Source organism: Hipposideros armiger, unplaced genomic scaffold (assembly GCF_001890085.2).
Source record: "Hipposideros armiger isolate ML-2016 unplaced genomic scaffold, ASM189008v1 scaffold_766, whole genome shotgun sequence".
NCBI lineage: Eukaryota > Metazoa > Chordata > Mammalia > Chiroptera > Hipposideridae > Hipposideros > Hipposideros armiger.
In genome coordinates, this window is record NW_017732116.1 from 628,114 (window position 1) to 648,851 (window position 20,738).

General features: G+C 34.3%; 1 pseudogene; it reads right to left on the reverse strand.

Moving 5' to 3' along the window:
* Window positions 1-18,151: 18,151 nt before the first annotated feature.
* LOC109373977 (pseudouridine-5'-phosphatase pseudogene) lies at window positions 18,152-18,804 on the reverse strand (annotated as a pseudogene).
* Between the last annotated feature and the right edge of the window lie 1,934 nt (window positions 18,805-20,738).

Consider the following 20,738-nt stretch of genomic DNA (forward strand, 5'->3'; position numbering starts at 1 on the left):
GAAAGTATTGAATGTAAATAAGAGGCCTAAAATGATATTCAGGCATTTAAGTCTAAATGACGATTGGAGAAATACTCAAATTATTCCTTTTGGCCTGACTTTTCTTTCCCATTTATCTCTTAGAAGACAGTGCTGAAATTACTGGTGAAATATTTTGTACCGAGGCTCTAGACCTTAGACAACTAAATCAATTTAGATATCTATAATAAAAGGAATGAGATTCATCCTTGGGCCACAGAATTGAAAATATCTTATTTCCTCAGGTCAGTCCATAATGCTTAGGGATTTTATCACTTTGTATTTTTAGGAAAATTGAGAATTAAAAGGTTATACAGTTGGTACCAGATAATGACGGCGATTCTGTGTTTTAGAATGTTTACAAAGAATAAATAAATAATCCCACATACATAAATATTTTAAAGGGATGAGTCCATAAACTGCATAAAAAGCACTAACTTGCCAGACTAAGTGAGGAAACAGCATGAAGTAAAATAGACTCAACATGAGTTGAAACAATTCACATTCTAGGACACTTAGAAATATTTGCACAAAGGGAAAATGTTCCATTTGTGGAGAAGTAAGCACATCTTTGGAAAAGGTTACAGCAGCCCTTTAGTGTGCTCACCCCTGACTTTTCACACATTTAGCATGTACATTTGGAGGACATTTTCAGTCTTCAAATTAGTATTATGAATGTTTGTTTAAATTGACTCTCTATGGAGGGAGTATTCCACACTGCTCAAAAATAATGTAAATTGTGCCTCTTCTTCATGTTCCTTTTTATAAAGTACGGCCTGCAGCAAGGTGGCTACTATTATTTTATTTGGGACTTTAACCTTGGGGTATTGACAGAAGGGAGAAAATAAAGCACAGTAAACTCAGCATTGCTGAGTATGTAGTGAAGGGTTTTTTAAAGAAAATGATGCCATTGTTTGGGGGTAGGAGGGGATGTCTTCATTTTGTAATTTTATATATATATACATCAGTAGTTTCTGTATCAGAGTGATGATGCCGTCATTATCTAAACCTAACAGAGAGAGAAACATTTTCCTTGTGGTCTAGTAACTAAAGACTGAAATGAACTTTCCCTTTTACAGTAAACGTTGGCTTGCTTACTTTCCTCCCTCTCTCCCTCTCTTCCTCCTTCTCCTCCTTTACCAAGGGGTTCCTGTTCTTCTCAATATTACCATCTTTACTACTAAAGACTAGTACAGTTGACAGGCCCTAATTGTAAACACAGCAACTATTATGGTGAGTCAAATAAATATATGTAGGAGGACAAGGTAATTACACATAGAGAAAGGAAATAAACTGTAATTTTTAAAACAACTTCAAATACTTTGCAGAAGAATGCACCATCTAAAAACACATATTACAAGAGCAATTACTATACAGTCTTTCTGAGGAATTATTGGTGCATTAAAGTTATGATACGATACACAATTGTTCTGTAAAATTTCACGACAATCAGAAATAAATATTTCTATTTGTGCTGTTTATATAAAATAAAACCTTTATAATATAAAAACAAATTTAAGAATTAGATAAGCACATACTTACTACTACCTTCTCAGTAAATATATGATTACAAACATCTATTCAATAACATACATATTGGAGAGAGACATCATTATATTGCAGAAAACATTATTTCAGATGATCAGATATATAGATAACTACATCATTTAGCATCTGTAATAATTAATTAAAGCTCTCTGTAATTACATATATAATAATAAGAAAAGTGTTATATTGATTATCTAAATCTTTAAGCATATTCCTAAACCTACCTGCCCAATTTTTCTGATTTGTCGAATAAAATCTTCCATTAGTTTTATTCAGTAAATGTTAAGCAGAAGAAGATCCATTTCACATCTCTTAATCTTGAAAGACGTCCTCAGGCGACCAAACAAGGCAAATATAAAATGTGCCTGAAAAATTTGCTAGGCATTATAATCCTATTAAAATAAAACCAGTTTCCTCTTTAGAAAACTAAATAACACACTTAAACATTTAAGATTAAACAAAAAAATGTGACTGATCCTGCTATTACCTACCATTGACTTTTTATGGATACTTTGAAGTTCCATGATTCACAAAACCACTCTATAAATGCTACTTAAAAATCAAATAGTTTTCTTAAACCTATAAATGCAGTGTTTGATAGAAATAAATCACATCACTATAAATGTATACAGGTCACGCTCTTGGACAGATATAGATGATAGATAGATAGATAGATAGATAGATAGATAGATAGATAGATGATAGATAAGATAGGTAGACATGTATGAATCCATATTATCAATCTCTATATATTAAAATTATAACTTTGTCTTTAGAGTACTCAAAAAGAATAACAGGATTAATTTTGTTTTGAAAAGAGAAAGGTAAGTATTCTTCCTCTACATAAATTCGTGTTCAATGTAGATAAGACATCCTTTTTATTTCCCCAGGCTATCAGTTTTTGTTTTCTTAATTCTCCACTGCCACATGTATATTCAGCTCAAAGAAAGATTTATTAAGTTATAGCTATTCTTAATTTTTTATATCACTTAAAGGAGAGGATATCTAAGGTTGCACATTTGCTTCATTTAAAAACTTTATGGAAAAAAAAATAAAAGGAATAGGAGGAGAAGGAGGAAGAGAAGGAGGAGAAAAGGTGAAAATGAGGAAAGAAATAAATGCATAGTAAGCTGTCCCCTCTGCCCCAAAAAATGGGCCAAATCATTGTTAATATTTTTTCCATAACTTCAGCTCCTATTACCTTACCTATAATGTAAATGTTCCTTCTTCTGGAGGGCAGAACACAAGGTAAATGTGATGGTTATCACTGTCTTTTTGAAGACACATTACATGGAAGTGAATCTAATCTAAAATATTTCTAGTGTCTAAGATATCAGAAATCTCAGAGAGTGTTCAACAATTAAGGATAATTTTGAAGTCCGGCAAAAATGTTAGTGGCATATTCATAGTGCTTTATTCATTTTGAGATAAAGGCCTGTACAGCATGGCCACACTGTGTTGTTACTTTATAGTGGGTGAAAGAAAGGAAGAAAAAAGAAAAGAGGGAGGGAGGGAGGGAGGGAGGGAGGAAAAAAGGAAGGAAGGTGACAGAGCTGCGTGATATTGAAAATGGGAGTATCTCAAAGAAAATATAACTTATCTACTCTATGTCATGTAGTAAGAGCTGACTTTTACATGAGTTTCCTTTTAATATCCCTGTGAAGCAGACTGATATTATTTTTAATATTCCTGTGAAACAGTGAACCAAGCATATTTCTTATTTTTAGATTAGAATGGGAATTGGAACACACATCTCCTTATTTCTTGCTCAAGCCTTTTTTTTAGAAGTCTGTAGAGCATACATGTCACAGGTGGCATAGGACTTGCATGCCATACTTCGTGGTGCTAAGGAAGCCTGTAGGCCATTAGCTACCCGGAGAATTGTTGTAGTGGAGTCCATGCACCTGCCTGCTGCTTGTGCCGTCTCACACCCAGGTGATCACCAAAAGAACTTTCTTATGATTGCTTTTTAAAAATCACTACACAGTTTGGGGTCCTTAAAAATCATAAATTACATATGCAAATTGATCAATGTAATACACCACATAAACAAAGTAAAAGACAAAAGTCATATGATTATATCAACAGATGCAGAAAAAGCATTTGACAAGATACAACACCCATTTATGATTAAAACACTTAATAAACTGGGTATAGAAGGAAAATACCTTAACATAATATAGGCCATATATGACAAACCCTCAGCTAATATCAAAATTAATGATGAAAAACTGAAGCCCTTTGTTCTATGGTCATGAAAAAGACAGGGTTGTCCCCTATCTCCACTGTTATTCAACATAGTATTGGGAGGCCTAGCCAGAGCAATCAGGCAAGACAAAGAAATAAAAGGCACCTGAACTGGGAATGAAGATGTTAAATTGCCACTTTTTGCAGATAACATGATACTTCATATAGAAAACCCTAAAGACTCCACCAAAAAGCTAACAATAAATGAATACAGTAAAGTTGCTGGCTACAAAATCAATGTACAAAAATCCATTGCATTCCTATATATTAACAATGAAATCTCAGAAAAAGAAATAAAAAAATTCCCTTTGCAATTGCAACAAAAAAATAAAATAACTAGTAATAAACTTAACCAAGGATGTGAATGACCTATACACTGAAAATTATAAGACTTTTTTAAAACAGATTGAAGAAGACACAAAGAAATGGAAAGACAATTCTGTGTTCATGAATTGGAAGAATCAACAGAGTTAAAATGGCCATATTACCCAACGCAATATACAGATTTCATGCAATCCCCATCAAAATCCAAAAGGCATTTTTAAAGAAATAGAACAAAAAATCATCAGGTTTGTATGGAACCACAAAAGACCGCAAATAGCCAAGCAATCCTAAGAAAAAAGAATAATGCTGGAGGAATCACACTCCCTGGTTTCAACTTGTACTACAGGGCTACAATAATCAAAAGAGCATGGTATCAGCAGAAAAACAGACATGCAGACCAATGGAATACAATTGAAAGCCTAGAAATAAACCCACATAAATATGGACAGATAATTTTCAACAAAGAAGCCAAAAACATACCATTGAGAAAAAAACATCTTATTCAAAAAATGGTGCTGGAAGAGTTGGAAAGCCACGTGCAAAAGAATGAAACTAGACTGCTGTCACCAAAATTAACTGAAAATGGGTCAAAGACCTAAACATAAGACATGAAACAATAAACTGCATAGAAGAAAACATAGATACTAAACTTATGGACGTTGAGTTCAAAGAGTATTTTTTGAATTTGACCTCAAAGGCAAGGGAAGTAAAAGCTAAAATAAATAAATGGGACTATATCAAACTAAAAAGCTTCTGCACAGCAAAAGAAACCATCAACAAAATAAAGAGACAACCAACCAAATGGGAGAAGATATTCCTAAAGGATTATTGACATTTGATGAAAGGTACATTGAAACACTAGGGAATTAGAGAAAAAATAAACTAAACATTTGTATGAATACACTGAAAAATATGAAAATGAATTATCATTTTAGGGAGATTATTAATATAAAAGTATGTGATATATGTGATTGACACAGATAATTGAACCCAAATGTTGTGCATGTGTCCTGTATTTGATATGTTGATCATGGTTTATCATAAGCATTTTATCATATCCCCTCATTTCTGAAAAATTACCTATTTTCATGATTTTGTTATAACTCTAAATACTGTTATTTTAAACTTTAATATTTTCCAGAAACATAATTTCTTAAAACAGTATATAGTGAATAGCAAAATAAACTCTTAAGAGTAAAAAGATAAAGTCTGTGTTTATTGGATAAGAGGAAGAAATTTTACATGAAATGTTGCATAACAAGTATATGATGCTGTGAGGTGTAAGAGCTAAGCAGGAATAATATTTTGCTTTTCAGTCATCGGAAGGCCTTATCAGAGCAACTTGTTAGTGAATGAAACAGACAATTTATGCTTACAGCTGTATACTCTTATTTATCCACCATGGTGTGTGTTTGCTATGTGAACATCTGGAATAAAAATGAGAAAGCATTTTAAAATAAAACAATGAACACTGGAGCAGAAATCAGAGAGCTTTTGATGAAAACAAAATATTTCTTTGGAAATGTAGTTTCAAGCAAGCCTAGGGTATTCAGACACTCATGTTAACATCTCTCTTTAAATTTTGATGACATTTAACATAAATATTAATGATAATTTCATTAAAATCTGATTTTCTACACAAGTAGATTATTCTTTTATTCATTTCTACAATTCAAAACTGCTGTTTCCTGTTGAATATGCAAATCATCATTCAAAATTGCAATGTGCGGCATATAGTTTATTACATGCATGGAAACACAAACATTTTTCAAATTATAGATATTTACAAGCAAGGAGAATAGAACAGATCCACATTTGATATCATGACATCAATATGTTCAGACAATCCTGAAAGATACTGTCACGGGTGAAAATGTCAGAACAGATGGGAGGCCAGATAATTTCTCAGGTAGGCATACACAGATCACATCTTTAGGAAAATACTCCTCCTGATTTCCTTCTCCATTATATTAATTAATCCACACTGATGTTCAATACAGCAAAGAGATGTTTTCACCATACAAAAATTGGTCATATAGGAGGAAATCTGATTGTGTCAATTTTAGTGACCATACTTCAGTCTGTATAATAGTCTTACTGTAAGTGATCCCTTTACAGAAAACATATAAATATGATGGTTCCCAGCATTATGATATCATAGCACCTATAAATACAAGGGGAAGAGAAATACATCCTTTTACACTGAGAGTTTATAGTTCTCTTGTGGATACCTTCCAGCTGAAGATGAGCTGCTATAATTCTTCTTTGACAGAATAAATTAGAAGTACATGATTCCTATCATGTATATATATATATATATATATATAGAAAGGTCCAGATACCCTAGTCCATATGATACACTGTTGATGGGCTATCTGACCCAATTTTTATACCCAGGGGGAACTTCCAAACTATTGTTGGCAATTGTAAGTGATACTAACAAGATAATAAACTTGACCCAGTAATCTTAATAGGTGATTGCTGTCGTTCAAATGTATGATATTCTTATCTTTACTCACCCACAGTTATAAACAGGAATTGAAATCAAAGTGTGTCTCCAGGGTAAACAGAGAAAATAATGGGGTCTGAAAATATGGCTACCACCAGTAGATATTTTTTTTACTCCTTGCTTTAGAAGCCACAGAGCTCTTTATCACAGGTGTATCATTTAAAGCAAATTCATGTGGTGTATACAGCCATTTTCTCTACATTCTAGCAAGCACCAACAATCTTTGAGTTCCCCATCTCCCCAGCTGTAACTTACTTTCTATGATCACCATTTCTGGTTTTGAAATGTCACATTAATAATTTGATGATATCGTTAGCATCTAAATATCATAAGTTTTGCTGTATACTACATATCACTCCTTTGCATGATGAGTGTACAGGGTTACTGACTAGCCATATGAAGGCCATTTCCACAGTAACCTGTTCCAGTGCAGGAGTGATCCATGGATGCCCTGCTACTATAAATATGCTGTTCTATCTCTCAGTTCTGTTGGCAACTGGCTGTATAGAACAGTTGATGACACATATCACTAATCATTTTACTGAAACAACTCTTAGTCTTAGACTAATGGTAAAAATATAGGTGAAGGTTTATATTACTTTAGAAACTTCAGAATTTAGGTAGCAAGTTCTGACTCGAAAGGGATTTATTTGAAAGTCACAGGATAAAGACGGACTTGAATCCAATGCACAGAATTAAGATAAACTTTGATATGAAATGTGTGGTGTGTGTGTGTGTGTGTGTGTGTGTGTGTGTGTGTGTGNGAGAGAGAGAGAGAGAGAGAGAGAGAGGGAGAGAGAGAGACATGCAGCTGCTCAATATCTCATGCATAGCCATATGGTACTATTATCCAGTTTTTATTTAACTCCATTCATTTTCTTTGTTTTTAAATTGTTCTTTCTCAATAGTGTTTTGTTACAGAAATCAACACTTTCAAAACAAGTAGGGGTATATTACAGTCTCCTGCTGCAAGACTTTCCTGAGTTTTAACAAAATTGGTGGTTAGATATGGATTTTGTAAGAAAGAAAAAAAATACATTGGCTTGCATTTTGGAGTTTATGACCAGTGTGTTTGTGTCTATTATGGTGATATGTCAAAATATCAATACCTCAAACGTGTATTTTGAGATGAGGCCAAAATATGAATTCCTCCAAAGACAATAGAGTTTCGGGCTGTTGGTATTAACCATTCCATTTGCCTTTCATATTAATCATTGATCCGATGTCAATCCCCTTTTCATTTCTATAGTCACCTACATCACTGCCCTATCATCTTCTCCTCCCTCTCCCTCCAGATTGTCAAAAGCCTACGGATTTCTTCTTACATGACGTGGAGATAGGCTTAAAATGAGCTTTAAATAGGCTCTAAGTTGTGGGAGAAGAGTGCCACTTCTCAGGTACTATGATGAATAGCGGTCTTCACAGGAGGCAGGAAGCAACAGCGGGATTCAAGTATTTCCATGTCATTTTGAGGAGGGTATTGTTTTTCGTGTTGTTACTTTTCCTGAATTCCTAACTCCTAGATACTTGCTTCTACGTTTATGTATATTCAGTATAGTTTCCAATGCTTAATCTCATTTTTTTTGCAAGAGGTAAAGATGTAGACATATAGACAAGACAGGCATTCACATTTTCTAAGAAGGGAATTGACACTTATTATATCCCCTTTGCTTGTAGGTGCTTTACGTACCTTATTTCATTTATTTCTCATTAAGAAACTTACAGGTAAATATTATTTCCTATTTTATGGATGTAAAAACTGAGACTCATTCATGTTAAAAAGTTTGCTGAAGTTCACCGCCTCTTAATTAACAGTGCTCTTTTCCTTGGATTTAACCTAGTAATTGTATAACTCCTTTTATATAGTCTTTTGTATTCTAATGATTCCCTTTACTGTTTTTGTTTTCCTAATATGGAGACTTCAAACATGCATCAAAAAAGAGAGTATAATGCACTCCCATCTACCTTCATTCAACTTCACCAACTATCAAGTCATAACCACATCCTCCTTTTCTACTCCCAGATTATTTTGAAGCAAATCTCAGACATATTGTTTTACGTGTAAGTAGTTTAGTATTATATAAAAAATGCTAAATATATTTTTAAACAAAATAATACCACTAAAATAAATTAATAATATAACAATAATATAATATCAAATATCCAGTCATTGGATAAATTCCCGATTGTCTCATAAATGTCTAATTTTATAATTACTCTGATAGGATCCAAAGAGGTTTCACACACATTATGACTGACTGATATATTTTTAAGTTTCTTTTAATTCATATGTTCATCCTCTATTTTTTTTCCTAGAAATCAATTGTTGAAGAAACTATATAATTTGTTCAATAGAATTTTCAGTAGACTGAATTTTGCTGAACAGTTTCACATGTTGTACTTTAAATGTGTTCCTTTTGCCTCCACATTTCCTGCCAATTGGCATTAGATCAAAAGGCTTGAACAGATTTTGGTTTCAATTCTTTTTAAAGAAAATTGTAGGTGGTGTTACATTTTACCACTGGGAAACACATAATATCTGCTTGACTCTCTTTGTTCTGTTAGCAGCTATTGATAATCAATGCTATTTTCCATTAGTTTATTGGAATTATAAAATAATAGTCTTTAATTTTGTCATTTCTTTTTTATTTGTTCACTTGTGTATTTTTATATTGAGAAACATTTTTGTCTACCATTTGGTTCTACAGTGGTAAAATTTGTATAGGAAAAGCAAAATTAAATGTTCAATTCTTTCCCATTGATACTAGTTTTTAAAACAGTGAGTTGTTTCCTCTCAATCTCCAATTATAGCAAATTAAATTTTTGTCCTATTATGACCTCATAAATTTAAACAATTTAAACATATATATCTAAGTGTCCCATTTTTAGCCTATGGTACTTCTAGTTGACTCCTGAGTCCTTTTGACATAGCTAGAGTGAACTTTGATAGTTCTTTATCTGAATTGATGGTATGTTCCAAGTTTATACTATATTTAATGTCCTAGAGCTGGAATCAAACATTTTTCTAACAAGTCCTAGTTTAGTAGGAAATAGATGGTATTTAATGACTTCCAAATCTCTATCACTAGTCCAATCTAGAACTTTAAACTCAGAGTACTACAGTTAAAAAAAATTCATACTGATATTTATATGTTCAAAAATGAGTTGATATTCTTATCCCCATGGTTATAACTGTAAGAACAAAACAACAAAGATTTTCTTGTCTGTGTTCCCAATATGAATACCTAGTCACTCATTTCAGAGACTTTGGAATTATTCTGGATAATTTTCCCTTCCTCATATCTAGTACTCAAATACATTTAATTTCATTTCTAAAATGTTCATAATTCTACCCCTACCATTTCACTTATTCTATCAGCTTATCAGTCTGCTATTTGTCTCACTTTTATAGTTTCTGTCCCCCTCTTAAGTGACCAGAATATTGTTGCTATACTAAGGAATGTGGGCTTTTTTCTATAGGAAGTGAAGATATCTTGAGTGCCATCCATCCTCTAGTTTGCCCCACTTTTAAATTCATTTCCACATTGCAGGCAGACTATTCAGTCTAAAATACAGATATGGCAATTTCTTTTCATCATAGACCTTGTTAATGGCTCCTCATTCCAACAGAGTGATACCCAAGTTCCACAGAATCCCACTCTACCCCATTCCTCATTCCTGTGTCTTCAACATTACCACTGGGTAGACACCTTTTGTTTTCTTTCAGGCACAAATTAAGGCATTTTTGGCATTTCTGCTCCAGAGATGTCTTCTGAGTAATAAAAGTCTCCTTAGCCCATGTGTCAGTGCAGCCTGGAAGAGTGAGAAGTTAAAGCCCTCAGAGCCAGTCTTCAATTAATGAGAGTGGAATGGGGTAGAAATCTGATCCATATCCCTGTTATCTGGAGGGGTAATTCTAAGGTGCGTTCTACACAAATCCTCAGAGGATTCCAAGGAGAACTGAGCACCAGGTAGTTAGCCATTTCAGTAAACAGCTGACAAAGCTCCCTTTGGCTTTTCTTCCTTCTTCATTCTATTCCCTCTTCCCCACCCCCAACCCCTCCCAATAAACTCTCTGCCCACCTCTCTACTCTGTCAGCATTGATATATAGATTATCTGTATTGACATCCAAACTCTGTACATTGATGTAGACATTGTCTGTATTGATATAGAGGCTCTGCTTTTGAGAGAGCTGAAAGTAAAGGAACAGTGTATTCTCAGAGGCACCATGTCAGTAAGCAGGTATTTTTTCCTCCTCCTTGACGACCTTGCTGTCTAAGGGAACGTATCTATTGCTGGGCCAAAGCTTAAATTGATGGTCTTTAAGAAAGCACTTATAGCTGTTATTGGGGTGTAGGCTTATTAGATAAGGGAAGATTGGTGATTACCTATTTAAACTTTATAAAATATATTTTATGAATGATAAAACTGAGCCAAGAAAAAGTTAAGTAATTCCTCTAAGATGACATAATTAGTTATGGCCTATTAGATCTGCAAGTCAATATTATTTCTCCTAATATTGAAACAGTTTTGAGAAATAAATAAATGAAACAAATAAATTATTAAATAAATGAATAAATAAACAAATAAGTGAATGAACAAAACATACTTCCCTGCTTAAAATGCTCCAATGACTTTCCATTGTCCTTAGCATAAAAATACCCCTAATCTCTACAGTGCCTTGTAATACCTTTTGCCTTATGCATTCTCCACTTATCTTCTCACACCATTCACTGCTTTGCCCTCCCTTAGAAGATTTCTTCCATTTATTTGAACACGACATTCTGCTAGCATGTTAGGAATTTTCCACAAGTTTCCTCTGCTTGGCTGACAAGTCATCTTTCTTTACCTAGCTAACTTCTTCATAACTTTTAGATTTGAATTTTAATATTCTTTCTGCAGAGAAGTCTTTTCTGACCACACAGATCAAGTTACATTGAACTGGAGTGCTTCTGCACAAAATTCAAGTCATTAGGGGTCGTTCATAAGTACATACTGAGGGCTTAATACATGCAGGACACTGCTCTTGGTTATTGTGCATGCAGTATACAATAATTTCTGAACCCAAGTAGCTTAATATTTGATTAAGGTGTGTCTTTCGGCAAGATTCTAAACTCTAGTAAAAGAGATTATGTCTGCCTTAGAAACCATATAAGAGGTTGCTCAATAAATAGTTGCTGAGCTTTTTGATGTGCAGAAAGTCTTTTGGAAATATAAGTAAGCTTCAGCAGCATTTGTATTCTGGAAGCTCTCTTTCTCTCTTGCGAGTTTATATAAATGCACATACTGAAAGATATACATACTTAAAAATACTCAAGAGAGTATCACATATGGCGCGGTGCACGTGTAAGAAACGAGCAAAATTCTTGATGTGCATATTCACCTGGCTCAAAGGGAAGGTGCTCATACTTGATATATGGTCCTGTCTGTGAGTTTTAATTCTGTTTGGCTAAGACGCTATGCTAGGAAAAGGCAGGTATGTGTGTCTGTGGGAGATGGGGCAGGGGTGTCACGGGGGATTCTGCTGCAATAATCTGATGCCTAGTACCACCCAATGACCACACATGCCTCTCATTACTTTTTAATAATTGCCATTCTTTTTCATTCAGCATTCCTTATGGATATAATTTCCGGTATGAGATAGTGCCAAGTTTATGAGGGAAAAGCTATTTTTGCATGGCAAATGGAATATGTAGCTTACGGGAAAGACAACTAGCTGAGAAGTAAATTATATTACTATTAAGCAAATGCAATAGTGGAACATTTTAACACTTTTTGTTTTTCTTGAAGCAATATTGTAACAAAATTAATCCTGGTTTTGATAACTTTTTCTGAAATTTCATCTCCCTAAGTCATTATTTGGTTCAGTAAGTGGCTTCCTTGATCCCACATTCTGTTACCAAAAAAACAAAATGGAATAAAATTAAATAAAATTTAAAAAGAAAGCAACCTATGTCTGCCCCACTTCGTGTCCTTAGGCTATGAAGGAAGACGTTAGGCTTATCAGAGTTTTACAGGAATCCTGGAAACTGGCCTGTTTTGCAGCACAGGTTCTGTCTTTTACATGAAGTGTGCTCTGGCACATAGAAGCAGCTGCTGGAACCCTCTCCTGAGTCCTGGCAGCAGTTGGTAAGCCACCATTTGATCACAAGCAATCATCTGACAACTGCAGTGTTCACATTTGTGTGCCACTTCTCCTGTGGGTGTGGACCCATAGCTGACCCATTATACCCAATGCTCCTAATAGTTCTGGGTGGGCCACACGGATCTCATCACTGAGGAGCCACACTCCTTCTCTGAGTTGTTTCATGGCCTCTGACATATTAAATCTTTGCAATGGCTGCCTTAGCTGGCCTTGTAAAAAACTTACAAATTTCACAATCCACTCTACCATCAGACGCTCCCTGGAGGGCTCATGCTTCTGAGGCACTTTAAAATGGTGTTATGTGATTGATTCAGTAGTTGTTAATGATTACAAATTTTCACTAAACTCTCTTTATCAAATAAACAACAGCAACAAGCCTTACCATAAATAGGCTTCTATCCTGAGTCTGCTATTTCTATTCTGAAAAGAGGCTGATTCTTTTGGTTGTATCCCACAAATTTAGTTCTTGTTTGATAATTATTTTTGAATTGGTTTTAAGGTTGTCAAGTCCGACAAGGTCACTCAGCTACTTTTCCTGTCTAACACAGACACATTAGGTGTAATTTCTTTCTATTGAATAACTGAAGCAGCTTAAAGGATTTCTTGAATGTCTCAGAAATTCCAGAAAGGCAAAAATGGGTATTCGGCTTCCCTTTTACATCTTCCAGTTTGGGTATTTACTTCTTTGATGAGGTTAACTTTTCTTCACTTGAAAAGATTCTGTAACATAATAGAAGGAACGAATATTTTAGGATCCCTGAGATCTGGGTTCAAATTCCAAATTACTTTTCTGGCTTAAAAAAGACAAAAGTAAGGAACTATGGGAAAGCTGTTTCCTCTGCTCTGACATTCTTGTCATTCTCTGGGTCAAACATGCTCTTCTAGTTTCTGTCATCTCTACCAGTGACTAGAGAAAAGTAGCTAATTCTTTTATGAACAAGTCCTACAATAAAAAACTATTGTATTTTACATATAAGATTGGCCAAAATGATTTATAGGACCACACCTAGAAACAAAAAGAGCAAGAGATTCACATTTAGCTGTGTGGCCACATTACTGGTCCAAATTCTATTAGCAAGATAGAAGAAAAGAATGAATATTGGCAAGCTTGGATTCTTCCTGGTTCTATTTTCTTTCATTTTTTCCCCTTATTCTTTAAAAATTAACTCTGTTTTATGGATTATAGTGTTTATAGTGTTCTCCTTCCTGTAGTAGTTATAGTCTTAGGATAATCATTAAAGTTATTATTTTACTGCCATGATACATATGACATCTGTTACGCATGTTCACTTAAGTTATAGTATGCACACTTAAAATGTGTAGGTTTTGCCACTCATAGAAATGCCTTACACACTTGACCATCTTATTCTAGTCTATGTTCTGACTATAGAATTGGCACTGGTATAATGATAAACATGTCATACTTATTAAAAATAATGATGAAAATAAAGCCTAATGAGCTCTGTTTAATGAGTCAGCATATTATTTCTGCTCATCTACTTCTACTCAATAATACAAGGAAAAGAAAACAACAGTTTCTTGGCCAAACTACTACTGTACTTTAAATAATATTTAAATGAATATGGTCTTCATTATAAGCTAGTAGCTTCAGAACCCTTTTCACATTATAGGATATATATATATCTTCTATCCTGAAGTCTTTTGCATTTTTCTCAAGGATTCTGCTCCCACATAACGATGTATTAACATTGCAATTAGTATGCCGTGGTTTTCCTTCAGCTCTCTAAGAAAACTGCTATAGCTTTTCTCTTCTCTCAAATTTTCATTTCATTTCAATTTCACTTAAAAGTGGAATGTTCTCATTTGCAACCCCTAAATTTTTAGTCTGCTTATATCTACGTATCTCTGTCATCACTTCCTTTACAGTGAAATAATTTTTCTTACTTTGATGATAATCTTTCTACTTTTGCTGTGAATTCAATTTTATTTTGCTTTCTTTAAGATTTCTCTCTTTCAATTAAACCCCATGCTCCATAATCAATATCAGATTCTTTACTGGCTCATTCCTTTAACATGCAAACAAATTTCTCCCCACCTACTGCCATTTTGCATTATTTTATTTTATTTTTAACAATAATAGCAGTATAATTGACATTCAATAAACTTTATATTTTTAAAGTGTTCAAGTTTTGTTGTATCCAGACATGCATGAAATCATAACCACAGTCAAGATAATGAACATACACATCACCACCTAAATGTAAGTTCCCTTTTTTGACTCTTTTTCCTTGTTCCCACCCATGTCCTCAGGTAGCCACTGATCTAATTTCTTCACTACAGATTATTTTCTGGAATTTTATATAAATTGCATTATACAACATTAATCTTTTTGTCTGGCTTCTTTAACTCAGCATAATTATTTTAGATTCATCTATGATTTTGTGTGTATCATAGTTGTTTCATTTTTAATGCTGAATAGTGTTTCATTATGTTAGTATGCCTAAATTTTGGGTTGTTTCCAACTTTTGACTATTACAAATAAAGCTGTTGTGAACATCAGTACACAAGTTTTTGTGTGGAAAATATATACAATATCTAGGAACAGAAAGGGTGGATGATATGGAAATAAAATATTTATTTTACTGTTTTAGAAATTGCCAAACTGTTTTCCAAAGACATTGTACCATTAACATTCTTACCACTAGGATATAAACATTGTAATTCCTCTGTATTTTTACTAATACTGGGCATGGTCAGTCATTTTTCCTGTATCTATTCCAATAGATAGATAGAGATATCTATTATGATTTCATTTTGCAGTTCCCTAATGACTAATAATGTTGAATATAATTTTATATGCTAATTTAACATCCATGTATTTCCTGTGGTAAAATTTTTGCCTAATCTTATTGTTTATTTTCTTATTACTGAGTTTTGAGTTTTCTTTATGTATTATAAATGTAAGTTCTTTATCAGATATATGGTTTCAAATATTTTCTCCCAGTTTATGGTGTGTCTTTTCATTCTTCTAACAGTGTTCTTTGAAGACTAGAAGTTCTCCTATTTTTCCTTTTTTTTTTCTTTAGGGATCATTGTTTTTGTGTCATAAATAAGCAACATTTGCTTAACCCAAGGTCACACATATTTTCTTTTATGTTTACTTTTAGAATTTTCATCATTTTATGTATTATATTTGGATTGATGAACCATTTTGTATTAATTTTTGCAGGTGTGATGTGTCACAGGTTCATATTTTTTATTGCATATGGATGTCCTATTGTCTCAGCACTAGGTATTGAAAATACTCTTCTTCCTTCATGGAATTACCTTTGCGCGTTAAAAAAAAATATTCAGGTAACTGTATTTGAGTGGGTCTTCTATTTCTGAGCTTCCTCATCTGTACCACTGAGATATTTGCCTATCTTTTCACCAATACCACACTGTCACTCACTGCAGCTTTATAACATCTTGAAATTGAGTAGTGTGATCCTCCATTTTGTTCTTTTTCAACATTGGTTTGTATATCTAGTACCTTTGTCTTCTGTATAACTTTTAAAATCAGTTCCTCAACATCAAAAAAAGAAAGTGCTGACAGTTTGATTGGGAATATGCTGAATCATTGATTAAGTTGGGGAGAATTAATACCATTTACAATATTGGGTATTCCAACCCATAAATACATCTCTCCATTCATTTAGATCTTTGATTACTCTCACCAATGTTTAGTACTTTTCAGTATATACGTTTTGTTATGATATTGTTAGCTTTATATCTAAGTACTCTTTTTTCCTGTAATTAGTAATTTTTAAAATTCTGTTTCAATTTCTTTACTCTTGGCACATAAGAATATGACTGACTTTTGTATATTAACCTAGATCCTTTCAATCTTCCTAAACTCACTTATTAGGAGTTTTTGTTTTGTTTTGTTTTTTTGTAAATTCTTCAGTATGTTCTATATAGACACTTATATTGTCTGTGAATACAGAGTATTATATTTATTCCTTACAATCTGTATGATTTTATTTATTTTTATTGACATATTGTAGGCACAAGTTACTTCAATACAATGTTGAAGAGCAAGAATAAGAAAAGACACCTTTTTCTTGTTCTTGTTCTTATGGGGAAGAGCCTTTAGGGTCTCATCATTAAGTATAACAATAATTGTAGGTTGTTTACAATTGTCCTTTATGAGGTTAAGGAAATACCTTTCTATTGCTTTACAGAGTTGTTTGTTTCCACATTATTGAGTTTAGGTATTCTTTATATATTTTGCATAAAAGTTATTATACATTATTTTGGGGGGTATAAAGTGTGAGCTGAAGTTTATTTTTTGCCCATTCATATCCAATTTTAACAGGGCCATTTATTGAGAAGAATGTCATGTCTCAACTGATTTGCTTTTAGACCATTTTCCAAATAATTTTTCCTTTTATGTGTATGTTTATTTCTCAGTTATCTATTTTATGCCATTGATCTATTTGTCTGTCTTGATGCCAATACCACATTTCCTTGATAACTCAGCTTTATTAATAATAAGTCTTGATGTCAGACAGGATAAGTTCTCTAACTTTGTTCTTTTTCAAAGTGACAACTATCCATAGGTCCATATGAAATTTATAATCACCAATTTCTACAAAAGGTTGCTGTTGAGATTTTGATTGAGATTACATTGAATATATAGATTAATTTGGTGGAGGATTAACATTTTAAGTATAATTGAATTACCAATACATGAATACTGTGATATATATATATATATATATATATACAAGGTCTGACAATTAAGTTTGCAAATTTGTCCTAGAAAAATTGCTGTATACATCATTGCTGAATATCACTATGGTCAACTTTGAAGTACTCCCCTTGGGAAACTATGCACCAATGCCAGCGCCTAGTCCCTTCAAAGCAATTTTGGAACTCTTTTTCTGGAATGGCCATCAGAGCTATAGTCGTATTACTTTTGATGTCCTGAATGTCTTCAAAATGTCTTCCTTTCAATATTTCCTTTATCTTTGGGTAAAGAGAAAAGTCATTGGGGGCCAGATCAGGTGAGTAGGGAGGGTGTTCCAATACAGTTATTTGTTTACTGGCTAAAAATTCCCTCACTGAGAGTGACTGATTTTTATATGATTATTCGAAGACAAGCATTATTATTATGCAAATGACAGTTTTGATATCTGTTCTGATCTCTACGCTGGGCTGCCTCTATTTTGTTTTACCTCTCGACTATCAAGCTATGCTTTATTAACATTTTAGAGCAAGTGCACAGTCATGACGCTGGAATGGCTGTTCACGAGGCGATTGGGGTGTTGCCAATTCCCTCCACTGTTTTCCTGGGCAGTATGACGCCCAAAAGTGGATACGGAGAGCTACGGTGTCCAGAGCTGCACGGCGAAACTCAGTCGCAGGGTGGCAAACAGAAAAGCTGGGGCTGGAAGTGCTGCTGGGAATCCAGCATGAGGGTGCCCTTCAACGTCAAGTCTTGTTGTAAGTTTCCATCTGGGACTACAAGCACCTGCATTCCGCTGCGAGGGCCGCCTCCACCCATTGGGAGCATCTTCAAAGACAAGTCACTTCCGTACAGGAGCGGGAGGAGAGAAGCTCTTCGCATAGCAAGAAATATGTCTGGATCTGACTTGACATTCCTCACTTCGGGGTCATCCCCAAAACCAATGTGATCAAACACGCTGAAGAATTCCTGTGTCCACTGGTCTTCATCTGGAAGAATGCGGACGTGGATCTGATAGCCACGGCCAAGGACATGTGGTGCTTTCCCAGATGGCTGATCAGTTTTCCCATCCCCTGGCATCAGATCAGCAGTGGGGAACACTTCTTCTAGCTTGGTCTGGCTTTCTTTCACCAGCTCCTCTTTGGACATGAGAAACTGCAGGGCGTCTATTATGATCTGGGCTGCCTCTAATGCCTTTTTTGCCCTTAACAAGTGACTTTGCTTCCCAGGTATATTTCTTCTTATAGCAGTCAACATATTTCTGGAAACACCACTGAATAGAGATGTGCAGTGTCCAGAAGGAGGCAGTCCATGTCCAAGAGTAGGTGACGGGCTATGGTGTGGGCATGAGTGCCCCCACAATTGTGCTGCCTGCTCAGCTCGGTGGGGGAGGGGAGGAGGCTATTTGTTTCTTTATATACTATCTGGTTCTCTGCTATAATTCTCATTTTTAAAAAATTATTTGAACATAGTGGCTACCTTTCAGAACTGGGGGTACGTAGCAAACTACAAATGATAAATGCTCTATGAATTTAAGCTGGATTAAAAAATAAAAAACGAGCAAACAGACAACAAAAACCCCATACATAAGCCAACCATGGCTAAACTGCTTAAAATGAAATGAAATATTAAAAGTAGTAAAAGAAAAAAGTAATCTTCAATGGTGCAGCAATTACACTAGAAACTGACTTACAAAATTTAGGTGTTGAAAATGAAAAGCAGGTGTACTAGGAAAATGCTAAGAGGGACATGATCTGCAATATGAGCTCAAATAGGGATGACACTTAAATGGCCTCATCCTGGGAGAGGCAGAGTCAATTTCAGACCACACTGTTTGTAAATGGCAAGTTCCAGATTCATTACAGAGATTGGGTTTTGACACAGTGATGGCAACAGTAGTAACTGAACATCTATGAAGGCCCAATGGAAGGGCGGACAAAAGGCACATGTAAGAATATTTCTGTCAAATTTTACAAACTTAAAATACTTGCCTCTTCACAGAAAATGCCTTTAGATTTGTAGTCAGTAAGACTTATGACCCCCATTATCATTCACCTTGGCCACCAGCCAAAACATTCTGTAGTGTTGATGTAAGGAATATATGATGTTTTGGATAAAACTATATGATTCTAAACATAAAACCAATTGAAGTCACAGAAGTTTACTTTTCAAATATGAATTTTTTAAACCCTTGTTTTCACATCCCTCTCATTCCTTTCTTAAAAAAAATCGTGTTTACCATTTCAATCTATGTTTACCAAGAAAACTATATAACTTTGCTGTATAATGAAATGAGTACTTTAGATGGTGAAATGCATAATTATAACATGAAATATGTATATACTGTGGAGTAACATGCATGTATCATTTACTGCATAATGAAGCAGATACGCTTTAAATTAAACTCTGTGATGTACAATATACAACCAAAAGAATTAAGCTTTCGATAGCCAATTCTATAAACAGTCATAAAGTACATTATATAAGTAAGTGCCTATAAATCATTCATTGAACACCCCTTAAAGGGGATGCTTGTTTTTAACATTAATTTTATGACACAATTTACTTTTTGTTCTAAGCAATGCAACAGTTGTGCATTCCTCTAAGGATACAGCAAACTATTGATAATAACTAAGAAAACAGGTGTGATCTAGCTCTCCATCTGCTGACTAACATACTGTTCCTGGCACTATGAAATGAAAGCATAATAAATGAAAGAAACACACTTCTTAGTCCTAGATTTAGGTATCAGAAAGAGCTTCATCTACACACAGTGCAGGACATCTGCTGTTGATGTCTTACGGACCAGCTACATAGCCATTTCCAGGTGTGATTCAAGATGCTAACCACCCAGGGGGCTGTAGATGTTTAGAGAAGCAATACTCACACTGTGGAATGAGTAAGAATGATGCCGATTCTGCTTCAGTATGGGAAACTCTGTGGAACTAAAAATCTGAGTGTTAACAAGCCAGCAGGTGGCTCTGGTGTAATTGACACAATAGGTCAAAATTTATGCTGAGTTTTAGACCATTTTTATGTGGTTGGTCAACAATGCAGGGTCAGCAGGCAGAATGTACATGGGGGCACTTCCTGGCTCTTTCTTCCTCTATCTTCCTTTTTTGTTTATTCTGAAAAAGAATATTATGCTATAGCTTCTTAAAACAGAAAGGTGGGTTTTCTATTTCACTATAAAAAATTCCCACGTAGATACGTCTCTTTGGAACCCTATTCAGGAATACAGTAATATTCAGTTATC